The 27,109-nt window shown below is 44.7% G+C and overlaps 1 protein-coding gene and 1 long non-coding RNA gene across 12 annotated transcripts in view; one reads left to right on the top strand and one right to left on the bottom strand.

The window, feature by feature from the left end:
- MLIP (muscular LMNA interacting protein) overlaps window positions 1-27,109 on the bottom strand; it is a 1,868,253-nt gene that overhangs the window by 1,670,111 nt on the left and 171,033 nt on the right. The gene's annotated exons all lie outside the window — the stretch shown is intronic.
- LOC144762713 (uncharacterized) overlaps window positions 1-27,109 on the top strand; it is a 264,788-nt gene that overhangs the window by 166,701 nt on the left and 70,978 nt on the right. The gene's annotated exons all lie outside the window — the stretch shown is intronic.

Below are 27,109 nucleotides of genomic sequence, written 5' to 3'. Positions count from 1 at the left end.
AGGCTCCAGAAAAATGTTTGGGCCCCAGTGATGTGTAAAAGGGGGCCAAAATCTGCCTGGTGAGGTGGGCCGTGCAGCACCCTCCCCATTGATGGGGGAAAATGACATTACAAATACTGTTTGCGCTTGGTATCGGGTTTGTTTTTTAAAAGGATTATTACTTTTGACCTAATGGGTAAATAACGTGAATACTTGAGTATCCCAATTCTTCAGCCACGTCACTAAGCATAAACTTGTAAACCAAATGGAAACTAATAGCACGACTGCTTCTCCTGTCCATAATATTCCAGGACATCCACCTCTCCACACAGGCGGTATGGCTCGCCCGAGACGTCATCAAAAACACTCTCATCTATGGCTTATAATTCTGAATTAATGAGGTCACATTAGAGCAGGGAACTCTTTACATCTAAGCATTTGAATGCAGCCAACTGAAAACTCATCTCTTCTGCCTCTGCCTGGACTCATGCTTGCCCTGATCCTAAATATTTTCAATTGGCTTCGACAGTTGTATTGCTATTTCTTCCGGTTTAATTGCTCTCTATCCTTCCGGTGCAGGTGCGATACAGTGATTCACGACTGTTAACTAAAATAACGATATAAATTACGCAAAGTAACACGAAATCACTGGTATTGCATACACGTCACTATGACCTAGTTATCCACTTTCGTGAAATACCACCGATACCGTTTAGAAATCATCATAGTGCCAAACCGCAACTTCAGTCAAAATAAATGCCGAATGGTGTTCAAATCCTGGCAGTATTTATTTATTTTACATAAATGTGTTTTGTCATTATACCTGTGAGTTAATTTTGGTGGGAGAGACTGAGTAGTTTAGTTAGAGTCTCTAACTTAGAGTCAGTCATTGCCATCAGTTAAACCAGTCTGGCCTACCAGTCAATATCAATATCAATATCAAAGTAGCTTTATTAAGTTTCAATTTAAGAATCCATAAAAGCACAACATCATTTAAAACATTTCATTTCTTACATTGATAGTAAAACACCATGACCTTTTTAAAATCAAGATCCAGACCGAAATTCAGCTAATTCCAATACTGGTTAAGATTCAGTTCATTGTCAGTCTGAATCTCATCATACTTTTTAAAAACATTGACACAGTATGCAAAGTTAACTCATCCTCTATTATTTGCAATCTTAATAGAGCTGGTCTGCATTGTCTCAGTCCCCACTTTTTAAATAAAACAAATAAGTACTTTCTCCTAATCAGGGTATCGAATCTACAAAACAAGATACAATGAAGCATTTATTGATGGGATACATCATCACAGGGACAAAGAATCAAAGACTTCGACCAGATATTGACGTCAGGGAAGGTCAGTAGTCTGAAGAAGCTGCCTCCTCTAAAGCGGGTTAGCAGCATCCGAGTGAAACTACTCTGTGTGTGTACTAAATATTGCTGTAAACCATGGCCCTCTAGCATTAATTGATTTTGCATTACTGAGGTCTTCTGGCCCTCCAGCTGCCATCTTTTATTTTCCAGGAAAAGAAGACATATTTCCTTCAGCTTTTTCCTAGAAATTACTATAATGCTAGATGGGTTATTAAAAAATTCCTGATGACCAATATCTTTTAGAAAACGTTTCACGTACATAAACCACTCTATTTTTGAACTACCCTGAAGTTTCAGACAATCCTGGATAATGTCCCTATTCAATTCTGTCTCTTGGGAAGCCCACACCTTATGCCACAACAAAATTGGGCTCACCTTAATAAGATCTGATACATAGTCTAAGCCCAGCTCCTTGTGGCAGACATATGTAGAAGTTGACTTGGGGACTGCCAGTAAATAACGGAGAAAAGCGTTTTCGCATGCCTGGATCTCACTAGTATACGCGATCCCCCAAATCCCAGCGCCGTAAATCACAGTGGACACGCACTTTGCTTTATAAATGTCCAACAGGATTTTAACCGGTCGGCCCCCGAGCTTAATAGCGAAATTTCGCACAGCTCCAATGGCACGTGAGAAAGCTATTTTCCTGGTATTAGCGGCTGTGGTCCAAGTCCCTTTGCTGTCAAAGTTTATCCCTAAATAGGAGAAAGTCTTAGTGGAGTCAATCTTAGTATTGGACAGGAAAATATTACAGTGGACCTTGCTCTTTTTAGAACAACACATGCTAAAGGTTTTGCTAGTGTAAATTTTAGACCTCTAGCATTCATATAGTCTGAAAATGACTTAAGCTCAATGTAATGAATTTTATCAACTAACTGCATTTTAGATTCTTTTTAAAAAAAAATCTTGGTCTTACTACATTTTAATGCTGGTGCATGTACAAACCTTGTTCTTTTTTCACGCTGTATTCTATGTGCTATCAACCTTTTCAATGTATGCTTTTATGACTTCAAATATGAATTTTGAATAAAGCTTTTTGAATTTGAATTTGAATTTGACTTAAGACATCTCTGATGGCCCAATTGGGTCCGTGCCATGATTACCGCGTCATCCGCATACATCAGGATTGGAGCTGGGTTTCCTCCAATTTGTGGACAGTCCTCTCTAAGTTATAGTAAATGGGGTGCTATGCTGTTAATATATAAATTAAATAAAAAAGGCGCAAGTATGCATCCCTGACAGACTCCTTTATTTATGGGGAATTTGTAGGTACACTCTCCCTTAATGCCCCTCGGTATAGTTCTTTGATAAAATGAAGTAGGCTCAAGTCTATTCCTAAAAGGGAAAGTGTTTCCCATAAAATTTCATGGCTTAAGCAGTTGAACGCGGAACTTAAGTCCACGAATGTTAGGAATAACTTGTCCCCTTTTGCAACCACATGTTTGCCAATAATAATGGCTAAATTTAGGCCTTGTTCTACTGTGCCTAGCCCTGCTTTAAAACCGTATTGATATTTTGAAAGGGTGCCTGTGTCTTGGAGTCTATTTAAAATGACCCTTCCAGCCACTTTCATAGAAGAATCTAATAGTGATATTGGCCGATAACATTTAGGGTCATTACGAGCACCCTTTTTAAAGATAGGGATGACAATTGCATCCTGCCACGTTGAAATGAACCCAGTTTTATTGGAGCAATTAAAAACATTTGTCAAAAGAGGGGCCCATTGGAAGATCCCGTTCCTTACTCGCCAACATAGACCACGATATCTCCTCCGTTCCCCTATCACGCGCACCATCATGCAGATCTGGGATTCAGTGGCGGTCAGGAGGGGCCTAACGACCTTCCCTTCCCCACTCACTCCACTCTTTGATAACCCTGAGTTCCCGCCGGGGGCCGACCCTTGCGCCTTTCCGCAATGGCGAGTCACGGACTGCCGCTCAGCCGGCCATCTCTTTGACGTGGAGGGGTTTCTCCCTCTCGCCGACATCGCGCAGGGCTACGGAATAACCAAACCTCACATGTACCAATACTTCCAACTCCGCCACTGGCTCCTGGATCCGGAGTGTGCCCCCCTGGTCGGCCGGCAGATGACATCATTCGAACGCTGGCTGGTGTCGAAAGACTCGGATAAACACCTTATATCAGAGCTCTACAAGGTGCTCTCCCCCGAAACAGACCCGGCTACAACGGCAGGGCAGAGACTCTGGGAGTCGGAACTCGGGAGGGCACTCTCACCCAAAGAATGGGGACTCATATACTACAGAGCAGCACACACCACTCGCAATACTACTGCCAGGGAATCTGCGGTAAAATTGGCCATCTACTGGCATCTTACTCCGGCACGACTCAACCAGGGCAACCCTCTCCGAAGCGCGCTGTGTTGGAGGGGCTGCGGCGAAAGGGGTACTCTAACCCATCTCCTGTGGGACTGCAGCGTGTTACAGGGGTACTGGAAGGCAGTTTTGGACGACATAGACTCCACATTTGCGACGGAAATCCCACGCTTTCCCGCATACACAATCCTAGGGCTGCCCAACGCACTCACATTTCCCTTGCGCTCACCTCGTGGCAAGCAGATGGGCATTGCCATGCAAGCAGCGTCGCAACACATCCTGTCGCTGTGGGGCTCTACCACACCACCTACCCACACTGGCTGGCTACACAAACTGTGGTTCACGCTAGGAATGGAGCACATCCAGGCCACGCTTACTCACACTGCTGATTCATTCCAGAAAACCTGGCAACCGCTCCTGTCACTCTTGTCCAGGGAATTTCATGAAATCACTTGCCCGAAGTATCTTCGCATCATGCGACTCACGGACCAGCCTCGAGACCCAACACGAACCTGTATATCTTGAGGCATACACGTCTGGAAGTGCTATGATAGCAGTTTTGGACGACAGGCATACTGGTCGGGGAGGGGGGAAGGGGGGAAGGTGGGTTTTGGGAGGGGGGTTGGGTTTTTCTTACTGTTCTGTTCGATTACCACTTTCGAGTGGCTCCTTTCTCAGACTATGGGCAATGCATCTCCACTTAGGCATGGTTTACTTGCTTATTTGTTGACACGTAGAGAAGACGTGTCTGTCTGTCTCGCTCGCCATATCTGCCTACTGCACATATACTACATTGTATTGCCCGTCCTTTTTGCTCTTAAAAACTTCAATAAAAATACATTTGAAATTAAAAGAGGGGCCCATAATTTAACATTAGATTTATAAATATAAACAGGTACCCCATCTGGCCCTGGGGCCTTACCTTTCCGAACTCTCAGAAATGGCCACTTCAACCTCGGATAATTCGAAGGTAATATCCAAAGGGAATAATCCCAATGTATTGTTTACCTCTTCTCCCCTATCTCTACATGGGGATTCCCCGGTAAAATATCCTTCTTATATAATTCGGTGAAATGGTTGACCCAAGTGGCTTCCTCTATTGCCAATTCTATACTATCAGATTTCCTGTCTGCAAAAAAAGGGACATTCACCACCTTCCAGAAACCTATGTTATCTTTCTGGAGGCAGGCTTGATGTAAGGTATCCCATGCCTCCTGCTTTATATCCTTCGCTCTTTTCTTTATTACAGCATAATATGTAGTTCTAGCATTTTTTATCTCTGCAGTACTTTTCGGGTCTCTTTTGAGTGCCAATTTTAGAGCTGCATGCGCTTTGCTACATTTCGAATCGAACCATACCTCGACTTTGTCTCTTTGACGTTTCCTTTCTGGTCCCTCCAGAGATTTAATAATCTCCTCGGTAATGTTAGTGAAAGCCAACTTGACAGAGGCCAAATTGCTTGTTTCTGGAAGGCACATCATAAAGTCATTCAGCTTATTTTTTATTAGTTTCTGGAGGAAAGGGGCAGGCTCAATTTTGTTCCATTTTATAGCGTAGCCGTTTTTTTCGCTAGATTTATCCTGTTGCGATACAGATTAGTAATAACTCCATGATTATCATGCTTATGTTTCTTAAGTGTTAGGGAGAAGCTATTGGGATAGAGATCGCTAATTGCAATTTCACCTGTTTTAAAATTAAATAAGTTGTGAGAAATACTATTTGAGGCCACAACAAAATCTATTAGCGAGTTACATCCCCTGCCATTATATGTGGGTTTGAAATCGACCTGTGGTGTGCACAATTCATTTCCAAAACCTAGATCCAATTCATACAACAAATTATTTGCAAGGTTCCCAGTTGGTGTATGCGAAAAGTGGGTACAGGGTTCGCCTTTGGTATTAACTAGGCCACATACACCTGTGTGGCTATTTAGGCAAAGAGAACAGTTAAAATCGCCCATCCATATCACTCGGTTCCCCAAAAAGCAATCCCCATCAGATTTCTGCATTATATTTAAAAGGCCCTCGAAAACACTGGATATTTCACTCTTAGCAATATTGTTGTAAAAATTTACCACATTAATAGTCTCATTGCCTTCCACTGTAAGCTCCAGCATCTGATAATATTTTGAGGCAGCAATACATTTTCCAACCGTAACATTTGAGGTGTTCGAGATGAAAAAACACAGTCCCCCTTTGTTTCTGCCCCTTATCGATAACTCAGCCGGGGTATGAAAAGTACGGTATCTGTATGGTGTACGGTGGAGAAAAGTACGGTGGAGAAGTGTGGCTCAATGGTTAGAGCGGCAAACCCTGATGCAGAGGTCTAGCCCGGGACCAGGGTTCATATTCCCCGCCTCGGCGGGTCTTGAGCTCAAAAATTCCACGGACCTGATAATTCTCGCCTCGGTGCCTATTCTAATCATGGAGTCCCACTCTGCAACTCTGGGCAATAGCTTGCTTAATCTCCACAATGGCCCCCACAACGCTAAGGATGCCTGGCCTCAACCTTGGGGGTGCCCAGGAGTGGACACCTCACAGAGAAAGCCAGGATGGGTTCCACAGCGGTATTCGTACAAGCGCCTTGAGACGCTTGCGGGTGAGTAGTGCACTATACAAGTATCAATTTACATTTATCCATTTATATGAACTGCTTCCCTCGCCCAGGTCTCCTGGAGACAAACAATGGAAAATTCTTTTACAGAGGTCAAGTAGGTTGGATCATTTAGCTTATTTGAAAGACCAGCAGCATTCCAAGATAGAAAGGATAAGGACTTTCCCATCTCTCCTGCCTCATGATCAGTACAGATAGAAGGTTGGTTACTAACCCCATCTAGCCCGGCATGCAGTGTATTATGCAGTGTATTATGAGAGGCTAATAAGTTAGGCTCCAAGATATCTATACCACCGTTTCGATCTCTTCGTCTAACGCATTATTGCTTAATTGGATACCTACATCTGCAGTTATCGAAATGTTTGCAGTAGGATGACACTCCAAATCACTAGGGTTTCCTTGCGTAGGCGGGTCTAAATAATCTGTCCTACCCCACCCCGCGTTACTGCGCTGGGTGTTGACTGCATTAGTTTTTAGTCAGTCAACCATTTCTAAGGTGCTAAACCTGTTTTGTTAGAGCAGGTGATTCTGAATATTTGAAGGACCATATCGATAGCTTCCCGTCCTATCCTGTCGGTGATGCTCTACAAGTGTCCAATCACCCCCATTATCTGGTTGATTAGATGGAGGGAAAAAGAACGAAAGTGGTCTAGTTTCAATCTCCGACCCTAGGTTTTGGTTATGGCTGTTCCAGGAACAAATATAGTCCACCATATGGGGGTCTCTAAAATTGACCAGTACGCAGTCCCCTTCTACTGATTTTGGTGTAGTATCCACACACGATAACCTACGGACCATCATAATTTCACTCCTTATGTGAGGGGGTAGCGGTCTGTTTGTGTTAAGCCAGTGAGCTACTTTGTTTTTTAAACAAATAAATGGCTCTTGATTGGTATTCTTTAATTCTGGTACTCCCGTTAGCACTATCACATATGGGCTCGATTGTGGAGGTAAGTTTATACGACAAGCCCTCCTGGGTGCTTCCCCTAAAACCCCCCCTTCGCTATCCTTCTGTTTTAATGCAGGTGATATATATCCTTTTCCCGGTATAGTGGGGATTTTTGACAGATCTGGCAGGGTTGCTTCTGTTTGAACATTTAGGCATTTTGAGCAAGCTCGCTCCGAGGTTTGTAAGCATTGTTGGATTGGTTGTACCTCAGACGTCAGGGTTGTTTTGGATAAACCCAAAAGGTTATTTTTGGGGTTCCCAATAACCTTAGTACCCTTTACCGCCGTCTCTAACTTAACCAGCTGTTGTTCAATTCCATGGAGTCTTGCTTCTAGAGGAGCAAGAATGGACCTTAACAAAGTCCCCAGGTTATTAAGTAGGGAATCCTCATCTTTCTCTAAACTACATGAAGTAGTAAAGGTATTAATGTTAACGCCATCTCCGAATGTAACAGTCTCACTAGAGGCCTCCGGAGGAGGCGGACTGACAGAACCACTTGGTTTCTTGTTAAGTTCATCATCATGGTTACCATGTCCCTTAATGGGTTTAGATTTTTTGCTTCCTGCGGCGGCAGTCATTGGTCGCTTCCTTTTTGGTATCGCACCTTCCCTCCTTTCGCGTGCCTGTCTAGTGTTTGGTCTCTTTTGAGAACTATCCTCGACTACTACCTGTGCATCCTCTATAGCTACTAGTGATTGTGTATTAGGCACTGGCAGGGAACAGAATGAGCCCTGAGAGCTAGAGGGACTATGTATAAGCACCTCAATATCTATGGTGTTTGCTCTGTTAATAAGTTCGGGTGTGCGTGCATTCGCGAGGTGGCCCATAGAAGATCTTTTGGCCAATGCCAAATCCTGCGAGACACGCCTTTCCATCAAAGTTATCCCTTCATCTATAACTGAGTTAGTTCTAATAATAAAGTTGTCTAATGTTCCCAAAAGCAGAGACCCCTCAGCAGCCTTATTTCTTCTGTCCCGTGCAGACATTTCTATAATTGGTAAATGCAAAACAGTAAACGCTTGCTCAGGTTTCAAGGTCCAGGTTTTACAAGAACGCACAGTACCAGAAGTTAGAGGGGAGCCCAGTCCAGTCTCTTCCGGGCTCGAACGGGCTATAACGGGCCCGCCCTTGGCCCGGGCTTCGCCTGGCGATGCCCGGCAACGCCCGCGCGCGGCCCGCGAGACACGGTTATGGGTGTAGCTAAGTAGGAGGAGGTGGGGCGGGAAGAGGACCCAGGTGCGGCAGATAGAGAGCCACACAGACTGATGCTCCTCGCAGTCCTGCTCCAAACGGTGTCTCCAAGTAGCGGCCCCAAGGTCGGCAGCAGTGTTCCAACGAGCAGTGGCAGGTCCAGGAGTAACGGGCACGGCTAAAATCACCCAAGAGTCTCGACTACGAGCGGCGCAAGCGAAGCGGGGACCGCGAGTCGCTTTAAAGTACTGGGAGGTGGGGCTGGAAGAGGACCCAGGTGCGGCAGATAGAGAGCCGCACAGACTGCTGGTCCTCGCAGTCCCGCTCCAAACGGTGTCTCCAAGTATCGGCCCCAAGGTGGGTAGCAGTGTTCCAACGAGCAGTGGGAGGTCCAGGAGTAACAGGCAACAGCTAAAATCACCCAAGAGTCTCGACTACGAGCGGCGTACCAGTCAATTACAGGATAGATAGTCAGTTGTCAGCCAGCTAGGAGGTGCTACTATCAATAATCTGAAATATGTTATAACAGATGTTATATAACGCAAAAGAACAAGATATGCAGATGAAAAGTTTTGATTCGGTGAAATACATTTTGATAGATATGTAATCGTTTTTCCTTGTTCGTTCAGGAGTCCTTCATGAAAAATTATGAACATCACATTTTACTGAGGCTGGAGCGTGCATGGAAGTGGTTCTGTTTTCAACTAATTTTCAGTTAAAGTTTGGAGATAAACTGCTCGTAGGAGGATACATGGATCAATTTTGCTGCACACCTGTGATCGCAGTGATTGACGGTGACAGGATGCCTGCAATGCTTACATTCGAGATCCAGTTACCGTCCCACTGATAGCAGCTGGCAGAGCGGACTGAGGAAGGGGCAAGGCAAGGTATTAGGCAGGCATGAACCAAATGCATATGGGAAGAAAGGTCTTCCTCTTATTTGCAGTAACATACAGCCATATTTTGGAGCTGGAGAACCAGGTTCGAGTCTCGGTGTCCGCTCAACATCCTGTGATTCTGGGCCAATCACTTAATCTCCCTGTGCCTACTAAAAATGAATTTATCCTCATTAATATAAATGGTGTTTAAAGCGCACCAATAAATTTGGGTCGAGTTGTGCTATATAAAACTGCAACCACAAATAAATATATATATATATATATATATTCTTCCAAAGTTTGCCCTGCATTGAGAAATTGCACTCCACCAGCTGTAAAGTTACAAACTTTTATTTTCAAGGCAGAAATGCAACTCCGACCTTTCAATCCCATTAGCCTAATGCATTTCGAAACTCTCTTGTTTCTTCGTCAGAGGCAGGATGTCAGCACACCGTTCTGGGTTTCCACAGGTCCTCACGTGGCTGCACCAATTTATACAGACCACAGGTGTGTCAATGTCATAGCGGTGCACGTTGGGACTCGTGGTCCAATACCCTCTTATTAGCCTCCAGTGGCTCGTGTGCTTTACAAACGATAAATGGGCTGCTTTTTACCCTCCAGTGGGCCTCGGAATAACATTTCTGCCTTTCAATTCGGAATAACAGCTGCGCCTACTCAACCCGAGCAGTTCAGGTAAGACGGACCCCAGGTCGCTGAAGGGGCGGTGCAGGCTCTCTGCGGCTGGACCTGCCGCACGAAATCTTCTTCCAAAGTTTGCCCTGCATTGAGAAATTGCACTCCACCAGCTGTAAAGTTACAAACTTTTATTTTCAAGGCAGAAATGCAACTCCGACCTTTCAATCCCATTAGCCTAATGCATTTCGAAACTCTCTTGTTTCTTCGTCAGAGGCAGGATGTCAGCACACCGTTCTGGGTTTCCACAGGTCCTCACGTGGCTGCACCAATTTATACAGACCACAGGTGTGTCAATGTCATAGCGGTGCACGTTGGGACTCGTGGTCCAATACCCTCTTATTAGCCTCCAGTGGCTCGTGTGCTTTACAAACGATAAATGGGCTGCTTTTTACCCTCCAGTGGGCCTCGGAATAACATTTCTGCCTTTCAATTCGGAATAACAGCTGCGCCTACTCAACCCGAGCAGTTCAGGTAAGACGGACCCCAGGTCGCTGAAGGGGCGGTGCAGGCTCTCTGCGGCTGGACCTGCCGCACGAAATCTTCTTCCAAAGTTTGCCCTGCATTGAGAAATTGCACTCCACCAGCTGTAAAGTTACAAACTTTTATTTTCAAGGCAGAAATGCAACTCCGACCTTTCAATCCTATTAGCCTAATGCATTTCGAAACTCTCTTGTTTCTTCGTCAGAGGCAGGATGTCAGCACACCGTTCTGGGTTTCCACAGGTCCTCACGTGGCTGCACCAATTTATACAGACCACAGGTGTGTCAATGTCATAGCGGTGCACGTTGGGACTCGTGGTCCAATACCCTCTTATTAGCCTCCAGTGGCTCGTGTGCTTTACAAACGATAAATGGGCTGCTTTTTACCCTCCAGTGGGCCTCGGAATAACATTTCTGCCTTTCAATTCGGAATAACAGCTGCGCCTACTCAACCCGAGCAGTTCAGGTAAGACGGACCCCAGGTCGCTGAAGGGGCGGTGCAGGCTCTCTGCGGCTGGACCTGCCGCACGAAATCTTCTTCCAAAGTTTGCCCTGCATTGAGAAATTGCACTCCACCAGCTGTAAAGTTACAAACTTTTATTTTCAAGGCAGAAATGCAACTCCGACCTTTCAATCCCATTAGCCTAATGCATTTCGAAACTCTCTTGTTTCTTCGTCAGAGGCAGGATGTCAGCACACCGTTCTGGGTTTCCACAGGTCCTCACGTGGCTGCACCAATTTATACAGACCACAGGTGTGTCAATGTCATAGCGGTGCACGTTGGGACTCGTGGTCCAATACCCTCTTATTAGCCTCCAGTGGCTCGTGTGCTTTACAAACGATAAATGGGCTGCTTTTTACCCTCCAGTGGGCCTCGGAATAACATTTCTGCCTTTCAATTCGGAATAACAGCTGCGCCTACTCAACCCGAGCAGTTCAGGTAAGACGGACCCCAGGTCGCTGAAGGGGCGGTGCAGGCTCTCTGCGGCTGGACCTGCCGCACGAAATCTTCTTCCAAAGTTTGCCCTGCATTGAGAAATTGCACTCCACCAGCTGTAAAGTTACAAACTTTTATTTTCAAGGCAGAAATGCAACTCCGACCTTTCAATCCCATTAGCCTAATGCATTTCGAAACTCTCTTGTTTCTTCGTCAGAGGCAGGATGTCAGCACACCGTTCTGGGTTTCCACAGGTCCTCACGTGGCTGCACCAATTTATACAGACCACAGGTGTGTCAATGTCATAGCGGTGCACGTTGGGACTCGTGGTCCAATACCCTCTTATTAGCCTCCAGTGGCTCGTGTGCTTTACAAACGATAAATGGGCTGCTTTTTACCCTCCAGTGGGCCTCGGAATAACATTTCTGCCTTTCAATTCGGAATAACAGCTGCGCCTACTCAACCCGAGCAGTTCAGGTAAGACGGACCCCAGGTCGCTGAAGGGGCGGTGCAGGCTCTCTGCGGCTGGACCTGCCGCACGAAATCTTCTTCCAAAGTTTGCCCTGCATTGAGAAATTGCACTCCACCAGCTGTAAAGTTACAAACTTTTATTTTCAAGGCAGAAATGCAACTCCGACCTTTCAATCCCATTAGCCTAATGCATTTCGAAACTCTCTTGTTTCTTCGTCAGAGGCAGGATGTCAGCACACCGTTCTGGGTTTCCACAGGTCCTCACGTGGCTGCACCAATTTATACAGACCACAGGTGTGTCAATGTCATAGCGGTGCACGTTGGGACTCGTGGTCCAATACCCTCTTATTAGCCTCCAGTGGCTCGTGTGCTTTACAAACGATAAATGGGCTGCTTTTTACCCTCCAGTGGGCCTCGGAATAACATTTCTGCCTTTCAATTCGGAATAACAGCTGCGCCTACTCAACCCGAGCAGTTCAGGTAAGACGGACCCCAGGTCGCTGAAGGGGCGGTGCAGGCTCTCTGCGGCTGGACCTGCCGCACGAAATCTTCTTCCAAAGTTTGCCCTGCATTGAGAAATTGCACTCCACCAGCTGTAAAGTTACAAACTTTTATTTTCAAGGCAGAAATGCAACTCCGACCTTTCAATCCCATTAGCCTAATGCATTTCGAAACTCTCTTGTTTCTTCGTCAGAGGCAGGATGTCAGCACACCGTTCTGGGTTTCCACAGGTCCTCACGTGGCTGCACCAATTTATACAGACCACAGGTGTGTCAATGTCATAGCGGTGCACGTTGGGACTCGTGGTCCAATACCCTCTTATTAGCCTCCAGTGGCTCGTGTGCTTTACAAACGATAAATGGGCTGCTTTTTACCCTCCAGTGGGCCTCGGAATAACATTTCTGCCTTTCAATTCGGAATAACAGCTGCGCCTACTCAACCCGAGCAGTTCAGGTAAGACGGACCCCAGGTCGCTGAAGGGGCGGTGCAGGCTCTCTGCGGCTGGACCTGCCGCACGAAATCTTCTTCCAAAGTTTGCCCTGCATTGAGAAATTGCACTCCACCAGCTGTAAAGTTACAAACTTTTATTTTCAAGGCAGAAATGCAACTCCGACCTTTCAATCCCATTAGCCTAATGCATTTCGAAACTCTCTTGTTTCTTCGTCAGAGGCAGGATGTCAGCACACCGTTCTGGGTTTCCACAGGTCCTCACGTGGCTGCACCAATTTATACAGACCACAGGTGTGTCAATGTCATAGCGGTGCACGTTGGGACTCGTGGTCCAATACCCTCTTATTAGCCTCCAGTGGCTCGTGTGCTTTACAAACGATAAATGGGCTGCTTTTTACCCTCCAGTGGGCCTCGGAATAACATTTCTGCCTTTCAATTCGGAATAACAGCTGCGCCTACTCAACCCGAGCAGTTCAGGTAAGACGGACCCCAGGTCGCTGAAGGGGCGGTGCAGGCTCTCTGCGGCTGGACCTGCCGCACGAAATCTTCTTCCAAAGTTTGCCCTGCATTGAGAAATTGCACTCCACCAGCTGTAAAGTTACAAACTTTTATTTTCAAGGCAGAAATGCAACTCCGACCTTTCAATCCCATTAGCCTAATGCATTTCGAAACTCTCTTGTTTCTTCGTCAGAGGCAGGATGTCAGCACACCGTTCTGGGTTTCCACAGGTCCTCACGTGGCTGCACCAATTTATACAGACCACAGGTGTGTCAATGTCATAGCGGTGCACGTTGGGACTCGTGGTCCAATACCCTCTTATTAGCCTCCAGTGGCTCGTGTGCTTTACAAACGATAAATGGGCTGCTTTTTACCCTCCAGTGGGCCTCGGAATAACATTTCTGCCTTTCAATTCGGAATAACAGCTGCGCCTACTCAACCCGAGCAGTTCAGGTAAGACGGACCCCAGGTCGCTGAAGGGGCGGTGCAGGCTCCCAGAACGGTGTGCTGACATCCTGCCTCTGACGAAGAAACAAGAGAGTTTCGAAATGCATTAGGCTAATGGGATTGAAAGGTCGGAGTTGCATTTCTGCCTTGAAAATAAAAGTTTGTAACTTTACAGCTGGTGGAGTGCAATTTCTCAATGCAGGGCAAACTTTGGAAGAAGATTTCGTGCGGCAGGTCCAGCCGCAGAGAGCCTGCACCGCCCCTTCAGCGACCTGGGGTCCGTCTTACCTGAACTGCTCGGGTTGAGTAGGCGCAGCTGTTATTCCGAATTGAAAGGCAGAAATGTTATTCCGAGGCCCACTGGAGGGTAAAAAGCAGCCCATTTATCGTTTGTAAAGCACACGAGCCACTGGAGGCTAATAAGAGGGTATTGGACCACGAGTCCCAACGTGCACCGCTATGACATTGACACACCTGTGGTCTGTATAAATTGGTGCAGCCACGTGAGGACCTGTGGAAACCCAGAACGGTGTGCTGACATCCTGCCTCTGACGAAGAAACAAGAGAGTTTCGAAATGCATTAGGCTAATGGGATTGAAAGGTCGGAGTTGCATTTCTGCCTTGAAAATAAAAGTTTGTAACTTTACAGCTGGTGGAGTGCAATTTCTCAATGCAGGGCAAACTTTGGAAGAAGATTTCGTGCGGCAGGTCCAGCCGCAGAGAGCCTGCACCGCCCCTTCAGCGACCTGGGGTCCGTCTTACCTGAACTGCTCGGGTTGAGTAGGCGCAGCTGTTATTCCGAATTGAAAGGCAGAAATGTTATTCCGAGGCCCACTGGAGGGTAAAAAGCAGCCCATTTATCGTTTGTAAAGCACACGAGCCACTGGAGGCTAATAAGAGGGTATTGGACCACGAGTCCCAACGTGCACCGCTATGACATTGACACACCTGTGGTCTGTATAAATTGGTGCAGCCACGTGAGGACCTGTGGAAACCCAGAACGGTGTGCTGACATCCTGCCTCTGACGAAGAAACAAGAGAGTTTCGAAATGCATTAGGCTAATGGGATTGAAAGGTCGGAGTTGCATTTCTGCCTTGAAAATAAAAGTTTGTAACTTTACAGCTGGTGGAGTGCAATTTCTCAATGCAGGGCAAACTTTGGAAGAAGATTTCGTGCGGCAGGTCCAGCCGCAGAGAGCCTGCACCGCCCCTTCAGCGACCTGGGGTCCGTCTTACCTGAACTGCTCGGGTTGAGTAGGCGCAGCTGTTATTCCGAATTGAAAGGCAGAAATGTTATTCCGAGGCCCACTGGAGGGTAAAAAGCAGCCCATTTATCGTTTGTAAAGCACACGAGCCACTGGAGGCTAATAAGAGGGTATTGGACCACGAGTCCCAACGTGCACCGCTATGACATTGACACACCTGTGGTCTGTATAAATTGGTGCAGCCACGTGAGGACCTGTGGAAACCCAGAACGGTGTGCTGACATCCTGCCTCTGACGAAGAAACAAGAGAGTTTCGAAATGCATTAGGCTAATGGGATTGAAAGGTCGGAGTTGCATTTCTGCCTTGAAAATAAAAGTTTGTAACTTTACAGCTGGTGGAGTGCAATTTCTCAATGCAGGGCAAACTTTGGAAGAAGATTTCGTGCGGCAGGTCCAGCCGCAGAGAGCCTGCACCGCCCCTTCAGCGACCTGGGGTCCGTCTTACCTGAACTGCTCGGGTTGAGTAGGCGCAGCTGTTATTCCGAATTGAAAGGCAGAAATGTTATTCCGAGGCCCACTGGAGGGTAAAAAGCAGCCCATTTATCGTTTGTAAAGCACACGAGCCACTGGAGGCTAATAAGAGGGTATTGGACCACGAGTCCCAACGTGCACCGCTATGACATTGACACACCTGTGGTCTGTATAAATTGGTGCAGCCACGTGAGGACTTGTGGAAACCCAGAACGGTGTGCTGACATCCTGCCTCTGACGAAGAAACAAGAGAGTTTCGAAATGCATTAGGCTAATGGGATTGAAAGGTCGGAGTTGCATTTCTGCCTTGAAAATAAAAGTTTGTAACTTTACAGCTGGTGGAGTGCAATTTCTCAATGCAGGGCAAACTTTGGAAGAAGAATTCGTGCGGCAGGTCCAGCCGCAGAGAGCCTGCACCGCCCCTTCAGCGACCTGGGGTCCGTCTTACCTGAACTGCTCGGGTTGAGTAGGCGCAGCTGTTATTCCGAATTGAAAGGCAGAAATGTTATTCCGAGGCCCACTGGAGGGTAAAAAGCAGCCCATTTATCGTTTGTAAAGCACACGAGCCACTGGAGGCTAATAAGAGGGTATTGGACCACGAGTCCCAACGTGCACCGCTATGACATTGACACACCTGTGGTCTGTATAAATTGGTGCAGCCACGTGAGGACCTGTGGAAACCCAGAACGGTGTGCTGACATCCTGCCTCTGACGAAGAAACAAGAGAGTTTCGAAATGCATTAGGCTAATGGGATTGAAAGGTCGGAGTTGCATTTCTGCCTTGAAAATAAAAGTTTGTAACTTTACAGCTGGTGGAGTGCAATTTCTCAATGCAGGGCAAACTTTGGAAGAAGATTTCGTGCGGCAGGTCCAGCCGCAGAGAGCCTGCACCGCCCCTTCAGCGACCTGGGGTCCGTCTTACCTGAACTGCTCGGGTTGAGTCGGCGCAGCTGTTATTCCGAATTGAAAGGCAGAAATGTTATTCCGAGGCCCACTGGAGGGTAAAAAGCAGCCCATTTATCGTTTGTAAAGCACACGAGCCACTGGAGGCTAATAAGAGGGTATTGGACCACGAGTCCCAACGTGCACCGCTATGACATTGACACACCTGTGGTCTGTATAAATTGATGCAGCCACGTGAGGACCTGTGGAAACCCAGAACGGTGTGCTGACATCCTGCCTCTGACGAAGAAACAAGAGAGTTTCGAAATGCATTAGGCTAATGGGATTGAAAGGTCGGAGTTGCATTTCTGCCTTGAAAATAAAAGTTTGTAACTTTACAGCTGGTGGAGTGCAATTTCTCAATGCAGGGCAAACTTTGGAAGAAGATTTCGTGCGGCAGGTCCAGCCGCAGAGAGCCTGCACCGCCCCTTCAGCGACCTGGGGTCCGTCTTACCTGAACTGCTCGGGTTGAGTAGGCGCAGCTGTTATTCCGAATTGAAAGGCAGAAATGTTATTCCGAGGCCCACTGGAGGGTAAAAAGCAGCCCATTTATCGTTTGTAAAGCACACGAGCCACTGGAGGCTAATAAGAGGGTATTGGACCACGAGTCCCAACGTGCACCGCTATGACATTGACACACCTGTGGTCTGTATAAATTGGTGCAGCCACGTGAGGACCTGTGGAAACCCAGAACGGTGTGCTGACATCCTGCCTCTGACGAAGAAACAAGAGAGTTTCGAAATGCATTAGGCTAATGGGATTGAAAGGTCGGAGTTGCATTTCTGCCTTGAAAATAAAAGTTTGTAACTTTACAGCTGGTGGAGTGCAATTTCTCAATGCAGGGCAAACTTTGGAAGAAGATTTCGTGCGGCAGGTCCAGCCGCAGAGAGCCTGCACCGCCCCTTCAGCGACCTGGGGTCCGTCTTACCTGAACTGCTCGGGTTGAGTCGGCGCAGCTGTTATTCCGAATTGAAAGGCAGAAATGTTATTCCGAGGCCCACTGGAGGGTAAAAAGCAGCCCATTTATCGTTTGTAAAGCACACGAGCCACTGGAGGCTAATAAGAGGGTATTGGACCACGAGTCCCAACGTGCACCGCTATGACATTGACACACCTGTGGTCTGTATAAATTGATGCAGCCACGTGAGGACCTGTGGAAACCCAGAACGGTGTGCTGACATCCTGCCTCTGACGAAGAAACAAGAGAGTTTCGAAATGCATTAGGCTAATGGGATTGAAAGGTCGGAGTTGCATTTCTGCCTTGAAAATAAAAGTTTGTAACTTTACAGCTGGTGGAGTGCAATTTCTCAATGCAGGGCAAACTTTGGAAGAAGATTTCGTGCGGCAGGTCCAGCCGCAGAGAGCCTGCACCGCCCCTTCAGCGACCTGGGGTCCGTCTTACCTGAACTGCTCGGGTTGAGTAGGCGCAGCTGTTATTCCGAATTGAAAGGCAGAAATGTTATTCCGAGGCCCACTGGAGGGTAAAAAGCAGCCCATTTATCGTTTGTAAAGCACACGAGCCACTGGAGGCTAATAAGAGGGTATTGGACCACGAGTCCCAACGTGCACCGCTATGACATTGACACACCTGTGGTCTGTATAAATTGGTGCAGCCACGTGAGGACCTGTGGAAACCCAGAACGGTGTGCTGACATCCTGCCTCTGACGAAGAAACAAGAGAGTTTCGAAATGCATTAGGCTAATGGGATTGAAAGGTCGGAGTTGCATTTCTGCCTTGAAAATAAAAGTTTGTAACTTTACAGCTGGTGGAGTGCAATTTCTCAATGCAGGGCAAACTTTGGAAGAATATATATATATATATATATATATATATATATATATATATATATATATATATATATATATATATAATACACACATATATATTTACATACACATACACACACATATATATATTGCACAAAATATTACATCACCTGCACTTTCCATCCTAGTCAGTTTTTAAATTGCACATTACACATCTGTTTTGTAGAAATATCACCGTTCCAAGTCGTAAAGGGAACATGCGTTGAATGTTTATGCCAATGAAGAAAGGCTCCAGAAGCAACGAATAGGTGGGGGATAACAAAAGAATCGAAAATTATAAGACAGTGTTCCTTCTCTGATCCCCAAGTCGTAAAGGGAACATGCGTTGAATGTTTATGCAAAGGAAGAAGGGCTCCAGAAGCAACGACTAGGTGGGGGATAACAAAAGAATCGAAAATCATAAGACAGTGTCCCTTTTCTGATCACTTGTCCCCTTCCCTTGCCTCTTTATCTTTGAACTTTGGGGAATCAAACTGAATTTTTGATCCAATATTGTGTCGACTATTCTTTTGGATTGGCGTTGAACCAAAAGATGCCTTTTTAAATGCAAAGAGCTATGGGCACTTTCAAAACACGGATGACTTTTTATTTCGCAATTACAAAGTGCATCTCTTCTAAATGTATAATGTCTATCTATCTATCTATCTATCTATCTATCTATCTATCTATCTATCTATCTATCTATCTATCTATCTATCTATGTATCTATCTATCTATAAAAATGTATTTCCAAGATTATCTTCGTGTGCATTATGACAATATGTGCTTAAAGTTACACGGGTTCAGAATAGTACAATGATCCTTGGCCAACTGAATTTACCTGTGTCTCTTTCCTATATGGGATAACATTTGATTGGGTCGTTATCTTTCTATATTTCTTTTTTTCTCTGCGTCTTTTATTACATTTTTTATGCCAATGCATTGTTACCATTTAGGTACAATGTAACAAGTAAAATAGGAAAGGAAAAAAAGTAGGATGAATAGGGGAAGACGATGAAGAACATCCTAGAGAAACTAACACTGGGAAGTGATGTCAGTGATACACACAATTTTAATAGTAAAGTTAATAGTATACCTGGCATAAAAGATAAAATAATATAATGAACAGTAGGCGTTAAGTTCAGCAGCTTCAGAGAGAGTTTGAGTTTGAGCCCATTACAGTATGGGGATTGTGTTCTGCCTAGGTTAGGAATGATAGAAAAGTACACTAGATGGATTCATATTTCTGGGATATTGTTCTATATTTCATGTATTTGAGGCCTAACCTCCTTAAGCATTATGGGCTCATCCTTTCATATAGCAGAACTCAACACAACCTGCTACAACCACAACCCTTCTTCAGTGCTCCATCTACAGAATACCACTCTCTACTCCACAACTCTGTAGACTCCGAATTCACATTCAACCCTCTAACCTATTATGTGCCCCTGTGTTGTAATCTTCCTCACTCTGTTGCTTTGCTGCTTGGTTTGTGCTCTATACATTTTATGCATACATATATCTATATGTATATATAACCTACTGGTGGTTGCCAGTACGTAGTTATATTTAGGAGCATGTTACCATTGGAAAAGCTTTTTTGACTTGTTGATAACTTTGGCATTGTTTGACGAATCTCGATGAAATTTTCCAGAAAAGTGCACCAATAATTCTAGTTGTGCATGGAAAGTTCTGCGGCGGTCTGTCAAGAGGGGGCCAAGAAAAAGAGGGGGGGTTAAAGTAAGTTTGTTTCCCATGTAAATTCCCATATTAATTCCTCAAGATTCTTTAGACATTCCTTTAGCCCGAAACGCTGGAAGGAATTACACCAAATTTGGCAGAAAGTTAGCTTTTGGGCCACCGAGTGTGCTTTTTGTTATTTGGTATAAGTGAGATATTAAAGTAAATTCTAATTTGTATATCTACGATGCAAAGATCTGCAGAGCTCAGGTTGGCTACCAACATTTCTATCCAGAAGTGTTTTTAGCCATCTTGAGACTCAACTTCAGCTGAGTCCCACAAAAAAATGTGAAAAAAAGATAAGGGCCAGGGTAGGAATACACGGAACCCCAAGTCTTGGTCTTGCACTCCCAGACAGACTTCGCCCAGGCAAAAAAGCATTTTTGAATTGTTTTGTCACAAAATCATGACAAATTTGCAGCAAAAATGAAAAAGAAAACATGTGCAGTCTTCTGCGCTTGTTTATACTAAAGTTCAAGGGTGGGCCAGGTCCTGGGGAAATGCAAACACATTTAAAAAATACACAGGGAGATGCATTTCCAGCAAGGTGTGCGATCGCAGTCAGTTTACCACCAGGAGCAGTGGCGGCTCGCATAGGGCATGCTGTGAGGCCGTGGAGGGGCAGGGTTAAGGGGTAGTAAACTCAGACATATGACGGAACAGAGGAACGTAATAATTACTTTCCTCCGTTCCATTGTATGTTTGAGTTTACTACCCCCACCCTGCCCCAATCCCCCTCCCCAATGCCACATAGCACACCCTATGCAAGCCGCCACTGACCAGGAGACTACAGCCTTTACCAAGTAAGTTCTCTTTTGCTGCAGAGCTCTTTGAGTAGTTGAAAACTGAACAAGCAATGGCAGCACGGAACAATGTTTGCCGCACCACTACATGTGCTTCTTATTCTACACCACTAATTAAAAAAGTAATTCTCTGAGAATTGGCCACCTCTAAAGGCTAGCCACCATTATTAGCCTTTCATAGTTCAATATAAACACAAGAAAAGATAGGCAACTTTCAAAAGAATTAAACAATTAACACAGGCCACTGCTGTATTCGCAACATAGAGATGATTCGAGGTCTTTTTCTTTAATCTTATATTCCTTTTATTCACTTTCTTCCAAAGTATCATAGACAGTTCTCTACAGCCAACTAATTTCGGCCACAATTTGGGCTTCTTCAGGGCTGTAAGCATGACGAACATGACAGTCAAAATATTTACAAATACACATATAATACACGGACTTACGTACACGTATAAACAATAAAATACAGAGTCTCAAATCTACACATCACAATCCTTTCAGTGCTACAACACCGAAAAAACACATGCTGCATTAGAAATCCTACATTAGATACTCTATATTTCCTATATTTGTATGGCTCGAAGAGAAATGAACAACCATTTCTTCATGTGTATATTATTTAAAATCACCACAAATAATTTCAAGCAACTAAAAAAATTCAGAGTGGACAAAGAAATGAATACATCACAACATGTTCTAATGACTTCTTCTGTGCCAATACGTTGTTAACCTTCCCTATTCATATGTCACTGGAGATGATCCATTAAAATCTGATTTAAAGTGGATTTTAGTCCATCATAGCAAAATGCATCTGAAATCTATCCTATGTGCTAAATATTGAAAAAAGCATGAAAATTGGAGGAGCATCCATTCATCAGTCTCAAACATTATCTATGTAGAGTTGTTTACCCACCGTAATTAGACTGATTATTTCATTAATGCGAAAGACATGGGTAATACCGTCTTCTCCCGTTTTGTGCTCAGTTTAACCTTGTAATCCTCATCTGGATTTAAAAATTGTACGCAATCATAAGGCTTCATAAGCTGTAGTAAGGCAGATTTAAAAGTCATAACCAGATGTGTCTAGTACAAACAGCATTCATTACTGCATACGATCCGTGTACCAACTAGTGTTATCCCCTAACACACCATAAATATTATTATGATGTCCCCAAAAACCGTTATACATGCTCAAATAGCAGGTGGAGGCGTGAATCAGACACATTCATCCACCGTAAGTTCAAGAGGCCACATAAACGTGTATAGTGACCACTGTGTCCCAGTCATGCATCCTACAGTGTGGATTCTAACTAATCATGTAAATTGTCAGAGTCAATTTGTACCTTAATCCATTCTTTTCTGGTATGACCAGGTTCTATTACCAATCCTAAAATTCGACACATAGCTGTTTATGCCACCAATCTTAATTAGTTAAGTAGCTGTTTGTGTCACACTTCTGTAAGGACATATGGAGCAGGGCATGAAAAAATGCCCGACATGCCAAGACTAGGCAAGTCCCCACTCCCAACACTCACTCTCGTATAACCAGGCTCCATTTAAAATATTGATTCACAAAGTGGGGTAAAACCCCTTACAACATATATGCAGGATAATACACTGTTATTGTCACAGTTCTGGGGCTATAAGAGCAAGTAGCGCAGGGCATGTTAGTGTACTACATGCCAAAAACTAGGCAAATTCCCAATACCAACACTGTCAAATACACGTATCCTAGATAATGTCTTGCAGCTAGCCTGCGGCTATCATTTATGATACACACATAAAACATACACCCATAAACATAATGTAATCAACAAGGGCAACTTATCCTTAAAATATATTTTAAAAACTTTTTAAAACTTTTTATTGAAGATCCATGAAGACACATAACAAGGCACATATTATACCGCAACACACAAAAATAAAAGAGAAAGAATAAGATAAAATAAAAATAAGATACAGAAAAATCATGGCACACATTCTTAGTGTACTACATTTGAGCATAATACCCATGAAATCATAACAGTGACAATGAAAGCATTTTACCAGTACAAAGAAAATACAGCTATCATACAGGTAGCTGTACAGGCCAACAGTGAGATTAAATTCGGCACAAATTATACATCTATATAAGCCATAACTGGTTCCCAAATCTCACGTCCCAGTTTCATTTTCTGCCTGCCTTTCACAGCATACAGACTATACTCAATATTAAATATTGACAGGAATCTGTCTCGCCACAGTTCGAAAGAAGGAGCATCCTTTTGCAGCCACATTGAGGCAATACAAAGTCTAGCCACAGCTGTAGCTAAAAAAATTAGATATCGAGACTTACAGGCTAGGTGATTGGTTACAGATCCCCCAGCAACCCCTAGCAATAACTGGGCTGGAGATAATTGTAGTGGCCCACCCATAATCTCGGCTAGAAACCTTTCTATGTGTCCAAACAAAGAGCTTAAATGCCTGCAATTATAAAAGACATGTACCACATCAGCAGCATCGCATCCACAAAGAAAACACTTGCCCGCATTAGGTCCCCCCCATATAGATATTTTGGCTGGAGTATATTATAGGTCAAAAACTGTCTTATAATGTTGGGCAGAAAGATTTGCTGACAAAAACAGTCTCCCAGCTAATTCAATTGAAGTTTCTAGCCGCGTACCAGAACACCCCAGTCTAGTATCCCATTTATGATTTTGGGCCTCGAGATCATTTCCACAAGTGTCAAGCAAAAGAGTATATAATACGCCAATCCGTGATTTTTTCCTCACTGCCTCAATAAGAGGGTTAACATGGAATTTCCAACGTGTTTTAAGAATAGTCGTGAATTTGTAAATATTTGAAGAAATCAAGCCGGGATAGTTGAAAATGCTCCCATTAACATATCAAAAGATTTAAGTCCCTCATCACAAAATAAATCTCTGACAGAACAAACACCTCTAGCTCGCCAACTATCCACCACCCGGTCCCAAAATACCGATGGGAGAAGAGAAGTGGCAGTAAGGGGAGTGTACCAAGATACCCTTTCCATCTTAAACTTCTGCCTGATGGCAGACCAGACCTTATAAGCAGCATTAAGAACTTTAAATCTAGTGCGCTTATAATAGCTCCTATCAAGGTTAATAAAGAGTCGATTTTTAGCTTCACTACCCAACAACATTTGGTAGATAGAAGGGGATTCAGCAACACAGATCGGTTCTGTCCCAGTAAATAATATATTCATATGTTGCAGCATAAATGCATAATAATACAGCGTAAAATCGGGAACAACCCAACCCCCTTGCAGCCGCGGCAGGATCATATACTGCATGGCTCTTCGTGATTTAGCGTGGGCCCATAGGAATCTAGCACATAGAGATTGTAACAAAGCAAGGTTAACTCGGGAGATCTCCAAGGGCACGGCCCCATAAAAGTATAGTATTTTCGGTAGAATTAGCATTTTAAGAATATTACATCTACCCACCATGGAGATATGTAAGCATTCGCATTCATCCAGTTGTTTGCGTGCGGCCCCCAACAATCTTGCCCAGTTGGCCTCTCCTAATGCACTTAAGCATACCCGAATCATAATCCCAAGATAAGTCACCTCATTCAAAACCCTTTGATCCTCGAATGCCACTATGTTACCGCAGAGAATTTGTGTCTTGGCTGTTTTTAATTTATACCCTGACGCAGCCCCATATTGTGCAGCAAGTGACTCTATTTCAGGCATAGCAGTTAATGGATTAGGTGTAACTACGGCGATATCATATGCATATGCAAGAACACGATATTGATCTTGCCTCTCTATTACCGATTCAATCTTAGGAGTGTGTTCTATCATTTTTAGGAACGGGTCAATATATCGGGAGAACAACAGGGGAGAGCAGGGACATCCCTATCTTGTCCCACGGGTGATTTTCACAGGCTTGGATTCTAGGCCCATTACACAGATTCTGGCAACAGGTTGACAATATAATGTTTGCAAGGCAGAAAGAAACCGTTGCCGAAATCCCCGACGGTGCATCACTGCCCATAAAAATCCCCATGCGACCCGGTCAAAAGCCTTCTCGACGTCTAATAAAATAAGGCTAAATGCATCCTCATTGCAATTAGCATTATCCAACAATGTTCTAACTCTGTTAACATGGTTCGTCGTCCCCCCTTGGGGATAAATCTATGTTGACGATTTGAGACAAGCGGTGTTATAACTTTCAACAACTGGGTCGCCAGGATTTTTTAATAAATCCTTCCATCTACATTCAAGAGGGAGATTAGGCGGTATGAAGCCGGATGTTCCGGAGGCTTGCCTTTTTTTTTTAATACAACAATACTGGCTTCATCCCAAGATGCCGGGGACGCACCTGTCTGAACCAATCTAAATGTAGCCAACATGTCGTATTTCAAAACTCCAAAAAAGGTTTTATAAATTTCTAGCGGGAGTTTGTCAGGTCCTGCCGCTTTACCGGATGCAAGTTAATTTAACAGCTCTCTCTAACTCTTCTAATGTAATAGGAGCCTCCAACATCTCAGCCTCCAACCCCCCTAATTTGTTATCACAGAACCGCTGGATCAGGGGGTCCCCCGTTTGTGAATCATTTCCTTCCCCGGTATAAAGGTGCCTCATAAAAATCATGGAACACCTCAAGGATCTCAGCCTCCGATTCCACTGCTAACCCCCGTGAATTAACCATTGAGCAAATTCTCTGGGAAGCCTCTTTTGATTTTGCTCTGAGTTCCTGTGCAAGTCAGCGTCCACTGGCCTCCCCATATTCATAGTTCAGTTGTTTTTTAATTAAATATTTCTTTGCTAGCTCTTTGCTCCAATGGAGATTGATTTTAGCCTTGCACTTAGCCACTTCAGAAGAAAGGTCAGTGATATCCGAACCACCTTGTATTCCCAGCATTAGCTTTTCTTCTGCCACCACCAGGGCTGAGTAAAGTTCCTGTAGTGTGATCCGCAATTATTTTTGTTTATGTAAACCGTAACTAAGGGCTTTGAAAGTATCCCAAACACACCCTGTCCCTGTGCTACCGCGATTGATCCGAAAAAAGTGTTCGATCCACTCCCTCATATACATAACAAATTTGTGATCTAACAATAGTTTCCTATCAAAAGAAAAGCCTTGTGGTGCCAATGGAGTCCGGGGTAATGCTAAGGTTAGCACAAGGGGGCCGTGATCTGAAGTTACCCCTGGGTATACCTGTAGGCCAGCATTCAGTAGTAAATGTTTCGGAATAAAAAAAGAATCCAGCCTTACAAGCTTCTGATGGGGACAAGAATAAAAGGTGTACCTAAGTTTATCATCCCTCAGATTAGCCCAAGCATCCACTAGACCATGAGCGTCTTAAAGGGATTGGAGCGCATTAAATACCCTTGGCTTCCTACCGCTATACTTATAGCTCGTATCATGTAAATATTTAGGGCCAAGGTGGATGTTCAGATCCCCACAAACAATCAATGGGGTGGGCCATAAGGCCAATTCTACATTAAGCCATAGAAGGATACAAGCTTCATCAAAATTTGAGCCGTAGATAGAGCATATTGTAAATTTCTGCGGCCCACTAATACAATCAACTATGGCCCACCTCCCTTGCTTATCAGCGAGTGATCTGCCCATACTACGAATATATTTTTTTTGCTAAGATTGCAACACCCCGTGATATAATGGATTGCTCAGTGCTGACCAGTACAGTATACCCTAACTCCGAAAGTAACTTCCTTTTGGCCCAAGCTATGTGGGTTTGCTGAATGCATATCAAGTCGCATTGGAGTACCTGCAACTCATTCGCCACCCGCTGTCTTTTGTTCAGATGGTTCAAGCCCCTAACATCCAGGGAAGCAAGCCGAATACCTCTACCCCCATCTGTATCACCTATATGTTGAGCTTTGTTGCGTATGTGCCAGAAACTAATTTTTTTTGCGCACCGCAAGAGTGTGTCCTCATGGATTTTTTCCTTTTTTCCCACTGCCCCACCCTCCCCGCACCAAGTCCCCGCCCACCCTCCACCTCTCCCCCCTTTCCTCATCCACCCACTTGTAGGCGTAAGGACCATGTCCTCAGTGATGGAGAGTATTTGTGAACTGCCCCCTCCCCGTAGACTCCACCCGCGTTCCAGCCACTATAACATATATCTTTTTTTTTCCCCTTTTCATGGCACATCTGAAACCAAATGCTTAACTGTAAAACAGCAAAAAAAGCTATTCATATTTGTACCACAGTGTATTCACTGAATCACGTATATTCATGTACACCGCTAGTATCACAACAATTGCACTGATTTTGTAATCCACCCCTCT

Source organism: Lissotriton helveticus, chromosome 6 (genome assembly GCF_964261635.1).
Source record: "Lissotriton helveticus chromosome 6, aLisHel1.1, whole genome shotgun sequence".
In the NCBI taxonomy this organism is placed as follows: Eukaryota; Metazoa; Chordata; class Amphibia; order Caudata; family Salamandridae; genus Lissotriton; species Lissotriton helveticus.
Note: the sequence above shows the minus strand (reverse complement) of the source record. Positions and strands in the feature narration are given on the sequence as shown.